This window comes from Passer domesticus, chromosome 6 (genome assembly GCF_036417665.1).
Source record: "Passer domesticus isolate bPasDom1 chromosome 6, bPasDom1.hap1, whole genome shotgun sequence".
In the NCBI taxonomy this organism is placed as follows: domain Eukaryota; kingdom Metazoa; phylum Chordata; class Aves; order Passeriformes; family Passeridae; genus Passer; species Passer domesticus.
In genome coordinates, this window is record NC_087479.1 from 24,226,373 (window position 1) to 24,250,604 (window position 24,232).

General features: G+C 34.7%; 1 long non-coding RNA gene across 5 annotated transcripts in view; it reads right to left on the reverse strand.

Annotated features, from left to right (window-relative positions):
- Nucleotides 1–925: 925 nt before the first annotated feature.
- Nucleotides 926–24,232, reverse strand: part of LOC135302904 (uncharacterized) — a 35,189-nt gene continuing 11,882 nt past the window's right edge. For 3 of the 5 annotated variants that reach the window (XR_010364457.1, XR_010364458.1, XR_010364460.1), the window contains 4 exons: nucleotides 10,788–10,885; nucleotides 2,896–3,158; nucleotides 2,184–2,231; nucleotides 926–1,263 (listed from right to left, as the gene is read on the reverse strand). This is a non-coding gene — a long non-coding RNA (uncharacterized LOC135302904). Of the gene's footprint in view, nucleotides 1,264–2,183; nucleotides 2,232–2,895; nucleotides 3,159–5,140; nucleotides 5,270–5,305; nucleotides 6,617–10,787; nucleotides 10,886–24,232 lie in introns of those variants that run through there. The other 2 variants (XR_010364456.1, XR_010364459.1) reach the window with 2 other exon arrangements.

Consider the following 24,232-nt stretch of genomic DNA (forward strand, 5'->3'; position numbering starts at 1 on the left):
ATGTAGTTATCCCTTGCTGTGTGTAATATAGATGTTAAAGAAAATACCACAGGGAAGTCCAACACAAGATTTCCCTAGACAGGTTTCACAAACACAGACAACTAAACCATTGCCTAAAGATTTCCTTTGAAAGCTTTTATGGCTTCCACATTCAAATTACAGACTTTAAAAATATTATTTTCATTTCATTTCTGTTTTTTCAGCAATTTTTTATTCTGTTTTGATCATTTATTGCTAGTTTTGCAGGGTTTGGGCAGAAGTAATGGCAGGCTTGTAGCACTAGAAAGGAAATTTAAAAGTATTGAAAAAATAGACATATATAGAAAAACAATAGCATTATTGTTGTATTGCAGCATCAATTAATAGTATCATTATAAACAGGAAATAAATGGCTTTTTAATTTACTTGCTTGCTATGCTTTTGCAGAATATGAAAATACATTTTTCTGCTTTGCCAGAAGCAAAACTTGAAATGAAAACCCTTCTGTTCTCTTTGTTTATCCTATCTCCCAGTCCATTTAGAAGTGTTTTATCCTGAGCAAGGGTTTCTGGAAAAGTATTATTGTACTTGGAGACTACTAGGGTAAATAAAAACAGCTTATTAAGAAGAGCATCTTCATTCTTTGGGGAAGAAACTTGGTTCGTGCTGTCATACAAAGGTAAAAAGTAGAAGCATTCCACTCATTATCAGCTCTCCTACTTCTAGTTCTTCACCTGTTGAAGAATTAAAAAGTTAATTTTAATTTTAAAAAATACTCTTAGATAGAAGTAAAACTTGGCATTCAACTTCTTCCAAGCCATCCATAACTGACCTTAACTGGCCTAAGTTTCTTGGTATTTCTCCATGACTGCAGCAGTGAAAAGTTGAAGGGTGTTCTTTTTCTGTTAGCCCAGCCAGTCTTCTCAGTTCTTTTCCTAAGTTTTCCTAAGTGCAACTACAAACTGTTGCACTTTGAAGAATAGTCTGCATTGAATCAACAATTTCTACTTTTATATTTTCTTCTTGGAAGTCCATGGTCTCAGTTCCTTCCAGTAGTTCAGTATCCTTCTCCTCAGAAGTAGTCCCAGAGGGAGGAAAAGTTTCACCCAGGCAACACTTCCATATTCTGCTGATCCACATGCAAGCAGAAGTTTATTTTGGAATTCCATCCCCTCCCTTCTGCAAACTTTTCAAAAACTAACAAACAAGAGATGCTGGGGCTCTGATAATGTTTGATTGCTGAAACCACTTTGGCATTGAATTTATCGTGAATAGGAAGCCTTCCTAGAGACACAGATGTAATGAAAAATATATTAAAATTAACTAAAGGTTCCCAGACATATTAACAATATCAAACTGCAATCTGCCAGTCAGCAAACATCCACAAATGTTAGTTTTCTTGTTAATTCTCAGCCATTTATCAAAAACCATTATGGAAGCTGCAAGTAAGCAGAATTTTTCAGTTCATGATTCATGTCCCGCAAATATTCAGCACTTACTCGCAGTTGTCTGCTTATTTCCTCCAAAGGCTTTAACTTAGGTTTACAAGGACAGTGCTAAACCTAAGACAGGATAGTATTTCAGAGTGGACAATTACCAACTTGGCTAAATGATAATGAACCTAGACAGATGAATGTATCAAAGATAAATCCCAGTGTTAGTAGGAAGACGCCATGAGAACAGAAACAGAAGCAGCACCACCCAGAGGTGGCAAAAAAAAAAGCTTTTGAATTTACAAGGATATTTCCAAAAGGATTATCTGGAAAAAATCCAACATGAGAACCTTCAGATATATTGAGTTTCAATATCTGCTTTGAACTTTCAAAGTGAAAGAAACAAAAGTCTTCAACAGAAACAATCTTTGACACAAAAAAAAACCTAGCCCTTCTAATACAAAAGTGATAGCAGAAGGGAATAGAGAGAAAATATTTTACACAGATATATGTTTAGAATACTATGTACCTCATTTATAATATTGTATACAAAAGGATCCCAATAGGGAAAAAAAGGAAAATTAAATAGAAAGTACAGTAGGGTCATGAAGAGATTACATACAAAATAGTACAAAGACAAAATCCCCTTGGTTTAGCAAAGCTTATCTGAAAGTTTTAAACAGCAAGGAACATACAGTAGTCCAGTCTAAAACAAGACCTTGGGGAAAGGTCTCCTCTCTTAGCCACAACTCACTATAGCAGTATACTTACCATGTAAGCATCTTTGATTTTCATAACAATAAATCTGCTTAAAACTCTCTAAAAGCAGAAAAAAATGAGAAGCTGAATAGAAAAGTGGCCTGAAGAACCAGGTCTGAGCATCAAAGTACAATACATACACGTGTAACTGTACACAAAATCAGAAAATTCTGGGGGATTTTTTTGCAGGTCACACTTAGAACATAAATATTTAAGCAATACCAAAAAACTAGCAAGAGCGTTACTTTCACCCTCATCTTTCAGAGGAAAAAGTTTGACTATTTTAACAATGCATTTATACTTAGATAAAACTTTTTGCATCATGTTGTGAAGCAATGCTATTTCCATTTAAATTGTAGTCCATACTAAATAGCCTAAAGATAACTGAGCAGTATTTTTTCTCTGCATTAAAAATGCATCATATCTAAAGAAATAAAATTTATTGCTTAATTTCTGAGAGGTTTCAATATTTTAAAAATTTAAATTACTTGTAATTAGGTAATACAGTTAGAAATTAAAATCTATTTTTTAAAAAGGCAATACAGATTAATTAAAAAACACCTTTTAAGAATCATTGAGGCTTGACTTAATTTTTTAACCACAGCTTCTAATTTTCTAGGGTTTATTATTTTCTTTGATTTCTTTGTTTTCTTCCTTCTTCAGAAAACAGTGTATTTAATCCCAGCCTTTTGAGTTCATTTCACAAGAACAATGCCATTCTCACCATCCTCTGGTCCAGCCAAAGTAGGTATTTTTCTACATCTGCCTGTGTTGTCTGAGGATGACCACAGTAGATGCTTGGTTCATGAGATGCTTAGTAGGGAAGCTTTCCCTGATCTCTGTCTCAACTTCTGGCTCAGCTATCCATTTCTTCATAACCTTCAATTCTTTCATGCTGGTTTTGAAATTAACTGACATATTTAACATAGTTTCATCTTTGAAAGTATTCATCTCCAGAGCTGAGACTGATCTTTTAATCAAACTTGTCTGTTAAAAAAAGGAAACTTAATTTATTTAGATGTTCATTTGAAATAAGATTTATATATCATACTCCCTTAGTTTTAATGGACTGGATTTTATTTTATATAAAGTTGTAAAGGGAAAAAAAATAATTACATGGGGACTACACTGTTGGAAAAAATTTTATTATTTAATGGGAAGAAAGATCTGCACATCTCAGGATATGTGTCAAAACAAAGGGATCTGAAAAATTAATTCAAAGTTATTTGAAGCTCACAGAGGGCTAAAATCAATCTTCCCTAAAAATTGTCCCAAGAAATTTGAATTTAATAACCCTAGTCTTTGTAGGAAAGTTACATTTTAAAATAAAAAATATATGCCACTGGTGGTGATGTTTACAAAAAACAAAAAAATGAGGCATATTCAGAAACCAGAAGAAAAGACAGAAAGACTCTCTATAATGTTTAGAAGTGCACACGTATTATATGGAAATGTATATCTGAATGGAATTCTGCACCCTTGTACTTTGTGCCCCCCATCCCTGAATTTCCTGATGAAATAAAAAATGAAATAATAAATGTAATCCTCTGGTATTTAATTGTTATTAATTATTAAGCATGTATTATTCATGAAAATAAATGTTTTCATAAATAATACTTGCTTCTCAGTCTTTTTGTGATTTCCAGTTCACTAACTTGCACTTTAATGCTAGGCATAAAACACCTTTGTTAAAGAAATGAAAATGCAATTTCATGTCAACTTCCTGAAATTTACAGGGGGAAACACTTCTTACTAATAATTAACAGAAAATTTAAAATAAATGAAGCATTGAATAATTTTGAAAAATTTTAATTTGACAGAGGATGGGAAACAGAAGGTTAAGATTTAGAGTAAAGTTATGATTTAGAATAAGCACTACTTGATAAAAACTAAAACATCAATGATTTATCAGAAGAGGAAAACAGTCAGCTTCATTTATTCAGCTATCTGTACATGTATGCAAATTAAAATGCATGTTAAATGAAATGCTTGATTTTTCTTAACACATTGGAATATGCCAACACTGACATCTACTGGTGCTAGTCAGGTTTGTGGTAGCTTTTCTGCAAACACTAAATTAGTAATGAAGTTTTTTGTGCATTCATGGAACTAAAGAGTTGTACTTTTGTTAGTTGCAATTTCACTGTCAGAGGTACATTTTAGAGAATGTATATATTCTCATTTCTGATGACTGCAATGTATTTCTATTTAAAGACCTAATTAAATGATCAGAATATTGAGGAAGTGGCAGAGGGGAGAGTGTGTCTCAACATAACTGAGAACCAGCCATTTTATTTAACAAACAAAATGCCTTCTGAAGTGAATTTGGGCATTAAAAAGGAATTCTTAAAATGTAGTACTAACGCATAAGTTGTAGCTCCTACACAGAAAAAAAAAATGCAGGTCTAGTTTGTTAACTCTTTCTGGAAGGTTCCTTTTTCCAAATGGAAGTTTCTACCTTTTTCTTAAGGAAAAGGGAAACAACAACCAAAATCCCAACTTCTGACAAGCACTCTTCTGACAAGTTTTTCTTTATATCTAAACATTTCGTGTTTTATTGGGTTTTAGTGGCAAGGTTTTGGTAGCAGAGCAGCTGCACTGTGACTTCTATGAGAAGCTGCCAGAAGCTTTCTCCAGGTCTGACAGAGCCAATGCCGGCCTGCTCCAACATGGACCCACCACAGGGCCGACCCCATCAGCAACAGAGGATAACTGCTGGGATAACTTATTTAAGAAGATAGAGGGAAAAAATTGAGCAGAAACAACTGAAGGCAGAGAAGAGAGGAGTGAGAATATGTGATAAAGATGTCTTTGTGCAGAGACTGCGCACACCACGGTCAGTGAAGCAGGAGAGGCAGGAGGTGCTCCAGGCCCCGGAGCTGAGGTTCCCGGCAGCCTGTGGTGCAGATCATGGTGAGACAGGATGTGCCCTGCAGCCCATGGAACATCACAGAGCAGCACTGACCTACCTGGAGCAGGAGCCCCCCACACCGATGGGGAAGCCCAAAGGAGGCTGTGATCCTGTGGAAAGCCCACCCGGCAGCAGGCTCCTGGCAGAACGGCAGTGCTGTGCAGAGGAGCCCCTGCTGGAGCAGGACCTGTGACTCAATGGGGACCCCATGCTGGAGCAGTACACAAAGTAGCCTGTGGGATGGACTCCCTTTGGAGAAGTTCATGGAGGACTGTCTGCCACAGGAGCCACCCCATGCTAGAGCAGGGGAAGAGTGTGAGGAATCTTCCCACTGAGCAGGGAGCAGCAGACACAACATGTAATGAATGAACTGACCTCAATCCATGCTACACCTTCTTCCACCCTTCTGACACCTCTGTGTCAGTGGGGTGGAAGAAATACATGATTCCAGAGTAAAATTAAACCCCAAATGAGGGAGGAGTGGGGAGAGGGTGATTTTAAGTTTTGGGATCATTTCTTATTTTCCTATTCTGATTAGATTGGTAATAAATTACACTTCTATATCTCCAGCTCAGTTCTGGTATGCCCATGATGGTAAATGGAGTGATCTCTTCCTGTCTTGATCTCAACCCATGAGCCTTTCATTGTATTTTCTCTCCCCTGCCCAGCTGAGAAGGAAAGGGATCAAGCAGCTTTTGTAAGCACCTGGAATCCAGCCAGGGTCAGCCCACCACAGATCATTCTGACTCTTCAAGATGTGTGTCTGCACAAAAGGAATGTCAAGTATCTATTTTGTATCTATAAAAGATACAAAAAGGTATAAAACAATCAAAATATTCCTTATGATTTGGTAGTTAAAAGTGATTGTTGAGGCAACAAGCCAAAAGAGCTGGTGTTCTTTTAGGGCACTTTTGTCATAAATAGTTTTCAATTCAAGGAGTTTATCCTAAATAATCAAATGGGAGTTAATATAAAACAACAATCAGACTTTTCATTTCTGGAAGAGGGAAACAACATGGAGGAAAAATTCCAGGTAATAATAATACTGGTCTAATATTGTTCCCATCTGCTAGCAAAAAAGGGTAAAACCAGAAGACTCAGGAAGATGCAGGCGTTCCTGTATGAAAAAATCTTAACAAACATAACATGAAGCTACAAATCCTGTTAAATTTTTGTAGGATATCTGCAAGAAACAAGTTTGACAATCATATATAGCCTTATTAAAATATATATTTAGCTTCATACTGATTTTCATAGCTAAAAAAGTAGCTTTTTAACTCTCAGATGACTGATTCCTGCAGAGTATGCAGGCTTGCCGAGATTAAACAGGAGTGCAAAAACAAAGCACCTTTGCTATCTGATTAATTAAACTTAATACAGTCAGTCTAAGAAGAGAATTGTTGCTGACCTTGGGAAGTTTAAGTCTTGATAAATTGATACATCCTGCTCTTCAAGGCTTTTTTTTTCAGGTATGAATGAAAAGTTATATGTATTTTTAAGCCTGTGGATATTTTTCATAGGGAAGACAAGATTTTACTACAAGAAAATTATTGCTTTCTTGATCTGATTTACGATAAAATCCTGGAACTGTAGGTGTCTTTGGACTTTGTTACAGACAAACAAGATTCTTTCACAGAAGAGCTCAGAGTTAGGGAAAAATAGTAGATCTGTTGCTGTTTCAACTATTAACAAAGTAATTTGAATTTGACTATCTGCTACACGGAAAACATGCATACCCACACACAGATCATTTGCATTTGTGAGATTATCCAATTTCAGGGAATTGTGCAGTTATGAAATGTGAACAACTTTAACGGAATTAAATTAGTGTCAGGTAGATGACCCCTTTGACCTTCAGGGCTCACAGGGCTCATGTATCAACCAGTATTTTAAAAGAGAGCCGGTGATCGCGGCAGGTGCCACTAGATGGCAGTGCTCCAAAGAATTTGGTTCTTTGGATTTCAAGGCTTAAACGAGGTCAGCAAAGAATTTTAGCACGGGCTCCTTTTTAAAATTTAGCTCTCTTCCTTTCTGGGGAATGTAGCTCTCAAAGTAAAACTTCCTTCCCCAGAATTTCTACTAATCTATAAATTTTTAATTCACCTCCATTTTCTCAACCTGTTGACTACTTGAAAAATCAAAACACTCTAATCTTCGAATCCCATCCTCCCATAAATTCTACAATTTATCTCTTCTAGTTCTACTCCCATCTAACTCATTCAACTTCTTGCTTATTTTAAGGGGTTCTGTCCTTCACTCTTCTCTTCTTCTTCTTCTATTCAGTGTCTAGTAATGTCTAGTCAAAGACCATGTACAGGTTCCCTTTCCATGGTAATCAGTCAAGGTATGATTAATCACTGCTCTGTACCAACAAACACGTCAGATGATCTTTCTCTTAGGGGTATGAATCTGCCACTTTTAGCTCAGCAAGCCTGACAGACAAGAATCTAATGAGCCTTTGCCTTTTCAACCTTCATGACCTCCTCACTACTTTCTTTCTTCATTCACTATGGTTAGCACAGACTCAGAACACAGGTAGCACTCATAACATTCTCAAATCAAACTCTTTTTCTAATCTCTCCACAAAGCTAATAGTCTGGTATCTCATTTCATACCCTGCTTGCTGCAGCATCAGTTTCTTTTGCCTAGATGAACATCACCTTGCTGTGTTTACAGTTATTCCAAGTGCTACCACAAAGATCATGGTGCTTCCTTGGACAGTTATCCCATTCTTTGAAGAAACAGAAAGAAAAAAAAATAGAAAAAAAAAATAGAAAAAAAAAAAAAAAAGATACTCCTTTTCTTTCAAAACCTTCACAGCCTTTTTGGGTTTTTTTCATCTCTAGAACAGTAAAATGATATCTTCTAAGTTTGTGACTTCTAAATCCATCAGTGAATTCCTAAGTTTGAGGGATTCTTTTCTGAACAAATTTTTGCCCATCCTTGTACTGCCTTTCACACCCAAGAAAGGCTCACAAAAGCCATTAATTTATTCTCACAAGAATTTCCTTAATTCCTATCCCACCATGCCCTGCAAAATAATTAGTGACTGAGTAACTGGTATGCTGAAACCCCTGTTTACAATGCTGAGCAGAGTCCTTATTCTCATGGAGTCCTTATATTTCCAAATATATCTGTCCAACAAACAGAAAATGATGATGAATCAAAAGCAAACACTCTAATAAAGGCCATGAATTATATTTATATGGTACCTAAATTGCTGACAAAAGCAGAAGCTCACAAAAACCAAGGGGAATCATCAAGGCCTAATCCTGTACCCTGAAATAATGCCATCCTTGATGCTTAGGATAATCTTGACCACATCAGAAGAATTCAATTACTAAAAACTTCCATAAAGCAGTTTGTGGTTACATATTTTAAAAGCAGAGACAAGCATCATTATTAGCAAACGTGACCTTCTAAATAATACAGATAATAAAATTTCATCAGTATATATGCATTGAGCTCAAAATTGGCTGGATGAAGCTCAGGTTATACCTCAGAAAGAAATCTAGTCTTGATGAAGCTTGTAAATAATGGATCACTGCAGAATCTTCTACTTTCATTGCTATACATTGAAATATTATAGCTACTCTCAATTTGCCTAGACTAAAGCCTCAACTACTGAATCTCTTATGTTTTTGTTTAGCAAATCCTGTTGCATCAGGAAGTATGCCATACAGATACCATATTCACCTCAACTCTGTCTCTCTCTCATGTGTAAAACCTACATAATGCTCTTTTACGTCTTAATGCAGAACTGGTAGTGAAGAAATAGAGAGAACACACACAGGAAGTGACACTTCTGCTCGTTCCCTGGAACACTGTTTGAACACTCTGTTAAGTGCATTAAATGCACAACATTCCTGAAAACATTCCTATGGAAAGAGAATCACAAATTTAGACAACAGGCTGCCCTTCTCTAGAACTTAGATCGTTCAGGGGCTGCAGGCAGATATTTCCCTGCAATTCAAATCCAGAACATGGAGCCCTCTTCTGAAGGTTGATGCATTCATTCTTTCAAGAAAGGGCATGGTGATTTTTCTTTCTTTTATAAGAGGAAAAAGGACAGAGATGTTTATGATATTATTGAAACATGGAGTCAGGGTAGGAGAGTTCATTGCTTATCTTAAGATTCAAAACTCACCATGACCATTCTGGGTACAGGAAGTTGTGTCATTGAGCAGAAAAGAATGCAAAAGTCATGCAGCCAAGAGAGAGAACAAGTGCTGACATGATTAACTCACTTATTAGAGCACTTACCTGGAGCAGAAAAGCTCTGTATAATATTTCTAATCCCAAAACTTCTTTCCTATATTATGGTAATGTCTCACTGCCTTTATTTTAAGACAAACATGTTTAATTTAAAGTTCAGAGATTGTTACAGAGACATCTTCTGTTGCTTATCTTTCAAGACTGTAAAGCTCCTTTCAGAATTACTGCTTTTCAGGATACAATCTACCCTCCTACAAAGTATGACCCTAATTCCTTATTCTTGTCCTTATGACCTTGCATTTGGCTGCACTAAAGTGTGTGTTTTTCAAGAGAACCCATGTTAACAAGCTACACAAATTGCCCTGTAAAACTGACCAAGCCTTATCCTTATTTACCACTCTACCATGCTTTAATCACTATAGATTTATAAGCAATAATTTGGTATTTTTGAAGCTGGTTATACACAGAAAATAGAAGTAGCAAACTTCCAGTCGCAAAAACCATCAGGAAAAACTTGAGAGTATTAAGACTCCAATTCTGAATTTTTTTATATTACTATATGAACAAAAAAGACACAAAAAAGGAAAAAAAATTAACAATGGAAAAAAGAATATGCTTCATATTGATTCATACACATATTATTGAATGCAAAACACATTAAAAAATTAAAAACAACCATTTTGGAATGCACTACCATCAAAGATAAAAACTGGTATATAATAACATGATAAAACAGGGTAGGGCTATTCCAAAATTCATTTATGTTTTATCACTTTTTGTAAAACAAATTTTTTGACAGATCCCTTCTTACATGCCACCTCAGCCTTAGAAAAATTAACTATGGTGCATTTTGTTCTACTTCATCTCCTCATTCATCAAACATTGTGCAGTTATCACATGACTCCCTATTATACATGCAATTAATATTTTGAATACAAGTTTATCTAGGTCCCAGTTCTATATGTGCTTCATTTTGTGCATGTGGGAGCTCAACAGAACTACACACAATTAGTTAAACTTATGCTTGTTCCTAAGTGTTTGTGGAGTCAGAACTGAGGTAAGACTCTGTCTGTGATAAAGAGCTGGTGTGTGTGTACTTTAAACCTTTTACTACTGCAGAATTTTACATTCACAGAAAGCCTACTGTATTTATTTAGTATTTCTTCTCATTTCAATGGGACCTCATGTGAGTAGAATATATTAATAATCTAAATTGTGGCCCAAAAACTAATATGTCGACAAAGTGCAATTCATTTTTAAAAACAAACAGTACATTTTACATTCTAAGCAAGATACAAGTCTTTTAGTACCTTTCTTCTACTTATTTTAAAACACATCTACCAAATAAGGGAAATTTTTCAAATCTTTTTCTTTGCCACTTTAAAATTACAAAATCCTGAAACACCATGAACATTATTTTTCAGCATGTAATCCTGTACATTAATAAAGTCATTAAATCATAGAAACTCTGAACATAAGTACGTTCATACCTTTTTCTTTCAGCTTGTTCCATCGCTTAAGGTTCTTCCTCCTTTATGTCCTCTGCTCTAAATAACATATGACCTCTTCTCTCTAAAACATGATAAAACTGTAGCAAATAAGGAGGCAATATGAAAATAAGAAAAGGAGATGATGAATTCCTGGATAGTGTTGACCTCTAAAAATGGAAAAAAAATACATCAAGAATCTTAATCTCTAGATTATTATGTATGTTAGTTGATCAAATATTGCTTCATGACATACATCAGACATAGTATAGAAACTGCAAACAAAAAAACTTGGTACAAAGTGACTGGTAATTTCTATTTGAAGTAGAGATCATATTATTTAGAAAAGAAAGACAGTGAAAAGCTAAATAATTGGTAATAAATCTAAAGAAAAAAAAATAAGTGCCGTAATCATAATTTTCCTGTCTCAGCTTAAGAAGGTCTTTCCTTTGTTGCACTGAAAATTTAAACCAAGTAACACAGCTTAAATTAGGTATGTGAATTAATGTTCTGTGAAAACATTAAATATACATTAATGTTTAAATACTCTCTCAGGACAGAATACCTCGTAAATGCCCTTAAAATTTTGAATTATTTTTATGCTATGCTATCACTTGGACTTCTTCCTAGATTTTCAATTCAGCTGTTGATTTTAGAGGAAATATGGGGTCTTTGACTATTTTTGAAAAGTTAATAACTGAAAAATTCTGCTATTTAACTCTTCAATCTAAGTTATACTAAAGGTGATGAAAGTTTATTGACTTCCACAGGCCATGGATCAAATTCTAAAAACAGTCTCTGGCTACTGTATGGACTCTACAAAGTTAATAAATGTCTAATGTGCAGACAGCTACAATGTGAAGAGCAGTATATGAAAAATGCTTGAGGATGTAAAAAAAAATTTTTTAAAAAAACCACAAATTATTCCAGATATATATGGTACTTTAATTCAAGTAAGTGCCTTCATATTTTAGGAGCAGATCCCAAATTAAAAAGGTTGAAATTCAATTTTGAAATTACACTGAACAGTTTTCAGGTTTTGCTGTTTTTCTGTGGTTCTCCTGAGACAATGAAGCTTTCAACAACTTGTTTTTTTGTTCTAAAGACCTATGCCTTATGTTATAAACAGATATTATAAGAAGGAAATCAGCAACAATTACAAAATTAAGTAAAGAAAAACACAAGATTGATATATCATGCAACATATATTTGTGTCATAAAAATATTTTATATTTCCTTACATTATAGAAACCCCAAGACAAGAAGTCACACATGTAAAGAAAAAATCAGTGTAATACAGTAGAACTTTGATTTACCATCAAAAAATTATATGACATGAAGTATATATAGGCACATGACCACTCCACAGGAAAGACTATGGATAAATCTATAAATTTTAATTAAAACTGCTCAAAATAATTTTTTCAAGTCATTCACCTTTAATATATAGAAAAGTGCCTAGCTACCTTATGCTTCAACACAACAGTTTCACGGATTTTACAATCCAAAGCCTCTACGGAAATCAATGGCTTTTTTGCCTGAATGAAAATACCATCAGGGTTGTGAAATAAAATGTGAAAGTTAAACATAAAAATGAAATATCCAGTTTGGAAAGCAAGTCAATCATATAATTCATTAGGTTGATTAGGATTTAAGGCATTCTTACAGCAACTCCATATGATGCAAAGGAGTTTTTTTTTTAAATAATTGAACGGTTTAGCAGCATGACTAGAAATAAGAGAATAACTGTTATAATAGAATAACTGTTCAGGTGTGTGAGATCAGAGATCAATGCTTTAATAAGTAGATCATATTAATTTAAAATTAGAAAGAAATATTTCCCACTGTTTTTTTAACTCAATAGCAAGTATACAATCTTCATAAGAGTTTGTAGTAGTTTAGGATGCTCTAACAGAGCTCACTTTCCTTACAATGCAATTACCACACAGTTAAAATTAAAAAATAAGTATGTCAAAAATGTTAACTTTGAACTTACAATATTTTGAATGATTTTTTAGAATTATTTCTGCAAACAATAACTGGCAAAATAATTTTAAAATTTCTAGTCACATTTTCTCTAAGTTTTATCATTTACTTTAAATAAACACAACCAAAACCAATTTGAATACTATTTTAATTGCATTACCATTGCTGCTCTTGTGTAGAAGTTATCGTTTCATTGAATGAACCAAACGAATGCTTTATCAATGTAAACTGAAATATTTGGGGCATGCTGCAGGTAAAGGTGAATGTTTTTACAGCACACACTCTCCTAAAACAGACTATTTATCATTCTTTGGAAAAGGGGACATGAAAAAACAATACTATGTGTGTGGCCTACATTACCTTCACTTAATGCACTAAATACAGGTTTTTTAGAAAATTGTGCAGTTTCTGCACCATTGATAATCTGACAGTAAGTATTTATTGAAGGTAAAACACTCATTGTCTGTTGACACTATTTGTTTTAATATATAATCTTGCTAACCAAATGATCTTTAGGCAATGCAGATAAGCAATGGCATGCAAAGGGTCACTTAAATGCCAATTTGACTGTTTCATAAACGTAAGCATTCTTTTCCCATGACTATTCTCAGCTACTTAATTGAAAGTATTATCCATTTACAAACTTAAGGCCTGCCATAAAAAGGCTCTCTTCTGTATCCAATAGACCTTTCAGGACCCTAAGAACAACAAAATCTAATAAATAAAGATTCTTTTTCTTTTCCCCTTTTCTTATAGAGAAGGGAAGAAGTAACCTATGGTCCATCTAAACAAAGCTATCTGTAAAGATCTTATTAGCAGTGGGGACCATAAAACTGAAGAGTCTGACTTGGCATGGGATGGACAGGATCAGGTAAATTAGGACACTTTTGTAATCTGCACTCCTACTAGAGAATGACAGATGCACCCTATGACAAGAGCAAGGTAATAAGCAGTTGTCCTTAAATTACAGCTCTCCATGTAAAATCTCCTGAATTTCAGACAAGCACTGACTGTAATACAAATTCAAGTTAATGAATTTTTAATACATCTTCTCTATTTAAAGATGATGACTTACAGCTGGCATTGCTTATATTAAATTTGTGGTATTTTCCATTGTTTGTTTTTAATTATTTTGATTAGATTATTCTTGGAATTGTATGGACAAATGCAACCCCCACATAAGCAACTTCAGTTTCTGCTGCAGTCAAGAGAAGTTTCATCTGCATATAACAGGACTGGATGACTCCTATGGGTTTTAAAAAATATATCACAACTATTTCAAGGAGATAAACAGAAAATTAAACTAGAGATATCAAACTAAATCTGATCATTTAGATCAGGAATTGTAAGTGCTCAGATCCAAACTTGAAGGATGGCATTGTTTCTTCTCCAAACTTGGCAATATTGCTACGCACCAATAACTTCATATATTTTCAGTAATTTTTTTATAATAATGAAATTAGTTATAAAAATTACTTGACATTTGAAGTCAAGTCCTCAGTAGTCCTCCTACTGAGGAGCCAAGGTTGTTGCAGGTCCTGCTGTTTTTGTAGCTCTTTCTGAACTTCGTCTGGTTTAATTTTTTATATTGCTTTTCTTTCTATATGTAGCATATCAAAGGATGGAGCTAAAATGTTCATAAACAGCAGATAAAAACAGTATCACCAACTGCTGAGTTACATAGATATTTTCACACCCACTCTGGAGCAGCACAAGGAGCAATGTCACACAAACAGCTCTGACCATCAGAAAAATGCAAATAAACTAAACTACAGTGGTTTGAACTGCTGTCATTACACATAGCACTGCCCACAGCTATTCAGTACAAGGAATAAACAGAAAAGTGTAATAAACAAAATTTCGAGTGTGCTCTACCTAAATTGTTTTGGTTTTTTTCTGAATAATATATGATTGGTGTATTTCAAAATATTACAATGTGAATAATTAAACTAGCATAAAAACAATATTAGTATGCAGAACTAACAAATTTAGAAGAGTATGAGTGCACCTGCAATTTTTATTGTGTTTTTAAGCAAATTTAAACATACATATAGTTTAAAGGATAATACTTTTTGAAAGATCCTTCAAGGTTGCATTTACTAAATAAAGGAGGAATATGTAAGGAATTCCTACAGTTTTCATCCTAGAACATAACTGAGCACTATATTTATTGACAACTTCAACATTATTTAAGTTCTTAGAAGGAATCCCTTCAGGAAAAAATTGTGGAAGCTTATATTTAATAAACAAGAACATAGATAACAAAGTAAAAAGATACTAAGAACAGTAGAAGATACTTAAATGAGTCACTACATGTGAAAAGTCTTGTGAAAAGTCTTGTTCAAAATTAAAATTACTTCATATGTGTCAGTTTATTTTTGAAACAAATATCACTGTTTATGTCAGCACATCCATGAAAAAAAGACAAAGGAACAAAGTCAGATGTTTAATGTTTAGCAGAGAAACTGAAAGCTGATAAAAATTTTACACAGACAGAATAAGCTAACAAAATTCTAGACTACAGAAAAGCTTTAAAGTAATATGTTTACCTGAAAATGTACCCCTAAAATGCACCAAATATAAGACTATGATCTTTTCATTTGAATGTCACATAAGTTTCCATCATGATCTCTTGTCAAATTTAGAGGAAAAAAGTAACTCAGATTCATTGCATTTCCAGCTTTTGAAATGTCCAGATACGAAATATTTTTTTTTAAAAAGCCATTCAAGTAGCATCCAAAGAAACAGAAGATACTCAAAAACGTTTGATGTCTTAGACACCAACATAGCTAATTGAAACAGCCAAAACTAAAACTACCACAGCTGTTACTTTAAAATCGTGACTCAGAGTTCTGTGATCTCACCTGTATCATGAAACACACCGTGGAAGGGGACTTCAACACTCTCTTGTTAATGAATAATGGAGGCCATACTAAGCAGAGGGGAATTCCCTTAAAACTAAAGTCAGCGAACATGACCCAAGACACTTACTATTACATGGACTCTTTAAATGTATATAATCTCATATTCTATTCAATTTTCTTAATAGAAACACCAGTGAACTAGCAGACAGCCTTTTAAATAAAAATATTTATGCAAATCAGTTACAAATAAAAAATTACAGTGACTAAAGCAAATAGCTACATTTTTTCATCTGACTTTTATGCTTTGTATATAATCAAATGTGCAAGTTCATCTACACAACCAATCAATTTCTCTTGAAAATTAATTGGTTGTAGAGGCCACCAAGCAAAGCAAAATAATTTTGAAATCATACATCACAACAACATGCCCATTAATAGTCTTCTATAGAAATACTAATATATAGTACATTGTCATTATTTTCTTTTAAAATAGTTCTGATAAGGATGCATTTCAGCATTTAGCTAGTTCATATGAGATTTTTAAACATTTCTCTTTTTTTTTCCTAAAAATTTATCTCCATTTATCTTTCTGTGGGTAAAAGTAAAAGCATGCACTTTCAAGCTGAATAATAGATAGAATTATGTAGTACTTGTGTTAAATACAACCAAATGTATGCTATCTGGTCAGGTGCCAATCTTGCAAGTTACTTTCTCTTGTAAGATCACTGAACACACATTGATAAGCGTTGTTGCAACAATAGCATCCATATATTACCAAAATGCCAAGTTGCCCAAAATATTTAATACTGTCTAAAAAACACCAGCACAGAATCCCAGTACTGTCTAAAAAACATCAGCAGAGAATCCCGTACTGTTAAATGACTAGGAAACTGTTTTATTGTCAAATAGTACTATATAATTTAGAAGTAATAAGTAATCTTACAATATTCTTTAATATTATAGAAATTCCCATCAATGACACTGTAATGTGTATTGTTAATACATCATTTGGCATATTTAGATTAGCAACCAGCGGATGGACTGATGTTACAGAGTATACTCTTCAAACTACCTACAAACACCATTATTAATGCCTTCTTTGCCTCACTCTTTGACAGTAAGATTAGCTCCTCTCCAGGTTCCATGTCTCCTAATCTGAAAGACAAAATGAAGCCCCCATAATCCAAGGGGAGAACATCAGTGACCTGATACATCACTTAGACACATGGGAACAGATGGGATCCACCCAAAAGTACTGAGGGAACTGTTGGAAGTGCTCACCAGGTAATCATTTACCAGCAGTCCTGGCTAACCAGGGAGATCCCAGTTGACTGAAAGGTCGTAAATGTTTAGTTCTTCTACAAGAAGGGACTGAAGGAGGATCCAGGGAACTACATGCCTGTCAGCCTCAGTGCCCAGGAAGGCCATGGAGAAAATCACCTTAAATGCCATCACGTGGCATGTACAGCCAGGGGATCAAGCTCAGCCAGCACAGGTTTGTGAAAGGCAGGTCCTGTTTGACTCACCTAATCTCCTGTGACAATAAGTCCTGTTTGGTGTGAAGTAAAGGCGCTCGATGTTGTGTTCCTGGACTTTAGTCAAGTTTTTGACACCATTTCCCACAGCACACTCATGGAGAAACTGGCTGCTCATGATTTGGATAAATGCATTTTTCACTGGTTAAAAACTGACTTAAAGGCCAAGCCCAGAGAGTGGTGGTGATGGGAGTTGCACCCACCTGGTGGCCTGTCACCGGTGCTGTTCCCTGGGCTCACTACTGGTGTCAGTCCTGCTAAACATCTTTATTGATGATCTAGATGAGGGGACAGAGTAAACCTTCAGCAAGTTCTCAGACAGCACCAAGTTGGCCAGGAGTGATCGGCCCAAGAGTAGGAAGGTTCTAGAGAGAGATTTGGATAGGCTGGATGAACGGGCCAAGATCAGTTGTATGAGGTTCTATAAGGCTAATTGCCTTAAATTTTAGTCACCAGTCCTGCCCTTGTGTCACAATAACCCCAGGCAGTGCTGGAGGCTGGGGCAGAGTAGCTAGAAATTTGCCCAGTGGAAAAGGGCCTGGAGATGCCAATCAACAGTGGCAGGACATGATCTAGTGGGTGCCCAGGTGGCCAAAAAGGCCAATGGCACCTGGCCAGCAGGACCAGGGCAGGGATTGTCCCCCTGCACTGGACACTGGTGAGGCCACACCTCAAGTTTTGTGTCAAGTTCCAGGTCCCTCACTGCAAGAAACATATTGAGGTCCTGCAGCATGTCCAGAGGACAGCAGAACTCATGAACCATGTGGAGAACAAGTCTTGTGAGGAGTGGCTGAGGGAGCTGGAGGTGATTAGTCTGGGGACATGGGGCTGAGAAGACCTTATCACTCTCTACCTGAAAGGAAGGTGTAGTGAGGTGGGAGTCAGCGTCTTCTCCCAGGTAACAAACATTAGGACAAAAGGAAATGGCCCAGGTTGCACCAGGGGAGGTTTACACTGGACATTAGGAACAATGTCTTCACAGATAGCTTTGTCAATCTTTGGAAAAGGCTGTCCAGGGAAGGGGCATTCCTGGAGGCACTTGAAAGAGATGTAGAGGTGGCACTCAGGGATGCGGCTTAGTGAAGGGCTTGGCAGTGTTAGGTTAATGGTTGAACTCAATGGTCATAGAGGTTTTTTTAAAACTGAATGATCAATATAAATTAGATGAAACATTATAATGATATGATTAATATTAATTACATGAAACATTATAATCAAGTACAGATGGCAAATGAGATTTCTGAAATATTGTACTTTTACTGAAGTACTGGAAACATTTCTGGCTTGCAAACAGAAAAATATTGTAAAGAAAATTTCAAAATGCAATTTTTTTCTAATTAAGAAATTTTTAAAGTAATATAATTTTCATCCATTTTCTTCAACATAACTCTAACCCATTTAACAGGAGTAATTTTGCTACCACAAAAACTGCTAGGAAATATTAATCCTTCTCTGTAGAATAATGCCTGCCAGCTGAAACTGCTCAGGTGAGTTAGGGCTCTGCTGCATGTCCACTGTAGCCCTATGGCAGAACACAGTGCCAGGACTGATGGGGAATTTCTGTCATCTCCCTGTGACTCACTCCTAGATATTCCCTGTCCCTTACTCTTCAGAATAAACTGTGTGCATCTTTGGCTCTTGTCAAACCAGGAAAATTGGCTGCTAATGCTCTGGAATTCTAAGCATATGCCTACCTCTCTCCTTTTTCCACTCAGCTTGAAGAGACACAACCAGGGCCAAACTACAATCAGTGGAAAGAGCTAAGCAAGCAGGTGAAACATTAGACATTCATATGTTTTGTCACTTTGACTAGACCTCTGCTTTATGATAACTAGACCTGGAAACAACAAACTCACAAATATTGGGCCATCAAAGAACATTCCATGTGTGTCTGTCTCATCCTCTTTTCATTCTGATCTTCTATCTCTTTCTTCTCAACCCCTGCATCTGTGTTTCCATGCAGCTTTTCCAACCTTGTTCATCTCATTAAATTTACGCCAAAGCTATCTGGTACCTCTGCACCTAACACTGCCCAGTATAAACATATCCCATTCTTGGCTGTCTTTCTCATTATATCATTGTGAATGTAATAAATAGTGTTATTTGTTTCACAATAAGCATAAATAACAATTTTAAGGCAAAGTAATCATTTACATCAAAGCTGCAGAAGGAATTAAGTTAGGGTTTTATTTTAGTGTCTGGTTATAGACACTATACACACTATTTTGGAATACTAGAATGCTAAAAACTGACAATATATGAGAAAATATACTATTCCATCTTGGCAACAAATGTGTCCTACTGTCAGTATACACTTGATACATGTTTTCTACTGAAAATTCTAAGCTTTGTGGAATTGATATATTAATGACAGTTTTTGTCATGTGAAATATCACAAACCTTAAAGGATATTGAGCATTAAACTATTTTCTAGGAAGGTATCCACTTGTTAAATGTAGATTAGGATTCTATTTATACATTGTTCCATGTGTAATCTTTCTTCCAATCTCATAAAGAAAAGCCTAACCCAGCATCTGACCGAATGAACCTTAATTGGTTTTTTCCTCTAACCTTAAGCTGCAAGACCAGTATGAAGACCTGTTTTATAGAAAATCTTTTTTTAAAGAGCAGGTGGCAAGGAAACAGCTTGCAGACCTCTGCTATAAAGTATCAGAACCCTAAGCATGGGAAAAACAATACCACCTCACAATAGTACTAAACCTGCTTCACCTGCTTATTATATGTTAACAGCTCATCTTTAGGCCAAGATTTATTTTCTGCTGCTTGAGATTCTTTCTGAACTTCTAAGGGAAAAAGAAAAAAATATTGGTGTAAAAGATGAATGTAAAAAAAAATTAAAAGCATTTTTGTCCTCCCTGACAGGTAACTCAGTACAGAATTTATTATATGCAATTATTCTTTCAAAATCTACAAAATACCTAGAACATTGTATCAACTTTATCTTAAGCCAAATATTTCTTCAATATTTCCTCAGCTAATTAGATTTCCAAAAATAAACATAGTAATAGGAAAAGGACCTACAATGATTAACAGTAAATAATAGCATTTATAAATTTTTTTATCAAAGGTCTGGGTCTGTTTCTTCTACAGACTGCACTGGTAAGAAAAACAGCTAAATATAAGAAGAAACATATATCAGGAATTTATATGAACAGATGTATGATCCTTTAAAGCAAATAAATCAGTAATGCCTCTAAACATTAAGCAATTCCCCAAACACATCTAAGTTCAAATATTTGAATTTTGAAAACAGTTTGAATGACAAGAATAGAATGATGGGCACTAATATGTATGAATATAGATGGATATCTTATGATTCCATTTCCCTAATCAGCATGCTACTTAATAAAAGCCAAATTCTTTATATCCAGCAGTTGGAAAATCAAACCCCATATGAAAAGGAAAGAACAAGAGGCACAAAAAAAAAGAGAGAGAGAAAAAGAAGGGTATACTTGTGATTTATGAAGTACCAAAATGTTTTCAAGGAGTGTTGAATTTCCTTTCCATTTTTATCAGTTTAAAGTATGAACTATCTATCTTAACAACTCGCAAGCAAATAGAAGCACTATAAACTTATTATATTTTAACATTCCTAGATAATTCAGAATGTTACTAAGTTGCTTGGTGAAAACTTGGCAGGACTTGAGGTCCATTTTTTATTTCCTCATGTTCTATTGGTGCCAATTGTATAAGCAAGAGAAGAAAACTAGTGTCAAACAAGAATGCTAAAATAAAATTATATTACTGCTTTACAGAAAAAAAAATCAAAAGAAGATATATGTGTAAATTAAATTTCGAGCCTTCATTACACAAATTGGTTTGAAAGAAACAAGTGCATTCAGAGACAAATGATCTTAGGCTCATCTTTTGCAAACATTTACATACATGTTTAACACTTTACTATAAATGACTCCTCCATGGAACTGCTCATAGTAGAGAAGTTTACAGGCTGAGTGCAATTTTCAGTTAATCATTTTCTCCAGAGGAGAAAATTATAATTCCTGCACTAGCAGGAAAGCAATTACAAAATTTAAAGTTGTTTTTAGTTCACAAACATACTATTCTTGCTCATCAAAGCAGTGGTTCAATAATCCCCCGTTTTGGATTTAAAAAAAAAAAGGAGAATTAAAATGCAGCAGCAGCTCTCAGCACAGGTGGTAGTTTTAAGGACACTGTGTATTCTGAGCTCCTGGTTAGCACACACAGACTTTATCCATTGAGCCACACACTGCCTTGAGGAGCCTGGTGCTAAAGATAGCAACAACAAACAAGTATCACATCTAAGCTACATCTCATTTGAGAGTACTGATCTTTAAAACTGCTACCGAAACATTAAATATTTCTGGGGAAAGAAGCCACAAGCTAATGCAAGAATGAAGTAAAGCTACCAGTTGAACTTGCATTAGAAACAGTCTGATACATCATAGTTATAAATGTCCACTTGCTTTTTAATGTAAAAATATTCTACACAGTAGAATTTTTATTCTACTGAGTGTATTGTCCACCTATCAATTTAAAATTACTGATTTTCAAGGCCTAGTCTTTTTTGCAAATCTTTAATACCATGTAAGAAGAATGGTTTGAACTGTAACATTTTTTCATGTATATTAGAAAATGAAAAGGAAAAAGGGAGTCTGTAGGCTAACAAAAAGTGACAGGTGCATATAACACCACAAAAATGCAAACTAGAAAGCAATAGAAAGCTATGGCCTTGCATGTACATGTTGTACATGTTGCTGCCTTGATTTAACCAAAGCCTTAGTAATTTATCTACCTTTGACAGAAAAGACAGCTTAAGAAAAAAACAATTCATATTTCTTGGTTTTTTTCATCACCATAAGAACAACACAGTGAAGCAGAGGAGTGGAGAAACAACTCAGACTAAAAGAAAGAGATTCATCATTGTCTTCTCAAACTATACCAACCAGCCTTCCTCTTCTTTGCAATACATGCATGTTTTCAAGCATGGTGATTACCAAGGACTATTAATTATTACAGTCTGTCCAAGCCAACTGTGATTCTTTCCCTATGCAATTTATCCAACTCACAGAATCAAAGAGAAATTTTCACAAAGTCCTTTGCTCAACCTGGCTGGATCAACTTATGTTTCTAAAGTATTGCATAATATGCAAATTTTACATATTAATTTTCCTGCTCTGTCAAAACCAACAGAATTATATGAGCAAATATTATCTTAATTTCATTTTAGACACCTGTACATGGTATGTGATTGCTTTCCTTTGTTGGGTGTGGTGTTTTCTCTGTTGTCCATTCACCCTGGTTGAATCACAGGCACAACACTATTGTGTTATTTTAATAAAATTATGTGTACTGTCAATATACATACTATGGGCCATGTGTTTGCATTAACAAAAACAAGGCCAAAGAGGTGTGATATGGACTTTGGGAGATAAAAAAACTGTGGCAACTCTTAATTCCTGTGAGAATCTGTTCTTGAGTGTTCTGCCCATCCATGAGGAAGATGGTTCCTGCACCAGTATTTTAACCTAAGAAGTGTTCTTCTTAGGTTCTTCTACTGTTCCTTAAAAAAAAATCTTTAATTAGATATAGCATTCCTCCCAGAGATGTACAAAATTATTTTGGTACTCCAGCACTTTGATAACTTATTATAAACTATTTTAACATTTTCAGCCATTTTGCTATGTTTTGGTACCCTTTGTGGTTGAAAAGTCTTTTATGTAGTTTATGAACCCTTACATAAAGAAAACTAAGGATTTATTATTGTTGTTGTTTGGGTTTGGGGTTTGCTTTTTGGGTTTTTTGTGTTTTGTTGGTTTTTTTGTTTTTTTGGGGTTTTTTGTTGTTTTTTAATAATTAACTCTAAATATATCTGATTTATATATTTTTATCTGATAATTCTTTGATTCCTCATTTGGCAGTTACCTGCTGTTATAGAAAATTATTTTCCTCTCTGTTTTGAATACAAAAGTGCAGAAACAACCCTGAAAAATGGCAAAACAAGTCATTTGAGATGTGTGAGTATGCAAATATGTTTTAACATGGCGAATTTATACAAGTTGTTCATACACAAACATAGCTAATGACCCTTTGACAAAGCTTGAAACTCTGGGAGATGACAATCTATCTAATTAAAATAAATTTGTTTTCATATTATAATAGCAGCTTACTGACCTAATTAGGATTAATCTCTAATTTTGCTAGACTCAAGGGTAAAAAGATATTCTCTGCACCATAAAGTCTGTAGCATTTTTAGGACAACCATAAATTATGTAGGCCTAATGATGATAAGGAACTGGAAAATAATTGTTGATAAAAATGTAACAAACTGAACTGGTTACTTTGAGAAAATAAGCAGATAGATTTCAGAAGTCTGCAACCATAAACCATCTACCCAAGATCTGTCCCTAGATAGTTTCATGCAATTTTATGAAAATAAAATATCTCTTTTTAAAAAATTTAATTAACTGTTCCAAAAAAAAAAAAAAAATTCCAGGTGTCCAGGAGTGGTGGAGCCCACCCCTGAAGAGTAAACAGCTCCCTTCAGCAAGTGGCAGAAACTCCCACAGCCTTTGCCATGATTAACTATGTTGACTGTACTCAATACTGTGTGCCTCCTGAATTTAAAATGTATTGCAAACTCATAATAAAAAGCATCATAGTCTTGATTTAGGTGCATTGTAACAGATGCTAAGACTGTGAGAAAATAATTCCACAGGTCATCTGTAAGCAAAAAATAAGAAAACCAATAGGAAGAGTTAGGAGTTTCACCACTTGAATAAAACTAAGATAAATAAATTGAAGTCTTTTGCTCATTTCTATGATGTTTACAATGCATCTGAGAGCACTGAAAGTGAAAAAAAGAAACATTTTTAGCAAGCCTTCTAAAAAGAATTCTATTATACATCAGTATATCTGTAACATAATTAACATGTCAGCTGAAGTATAAAGGACATATAGACTAAATAATGAGATACTGTAATGTTATAAGCAAATACCTGTTTGTATTTGTTTATAAAGCAAATACAAGTCTATATCTTCTTGAACTTTTCTCCATCAAACC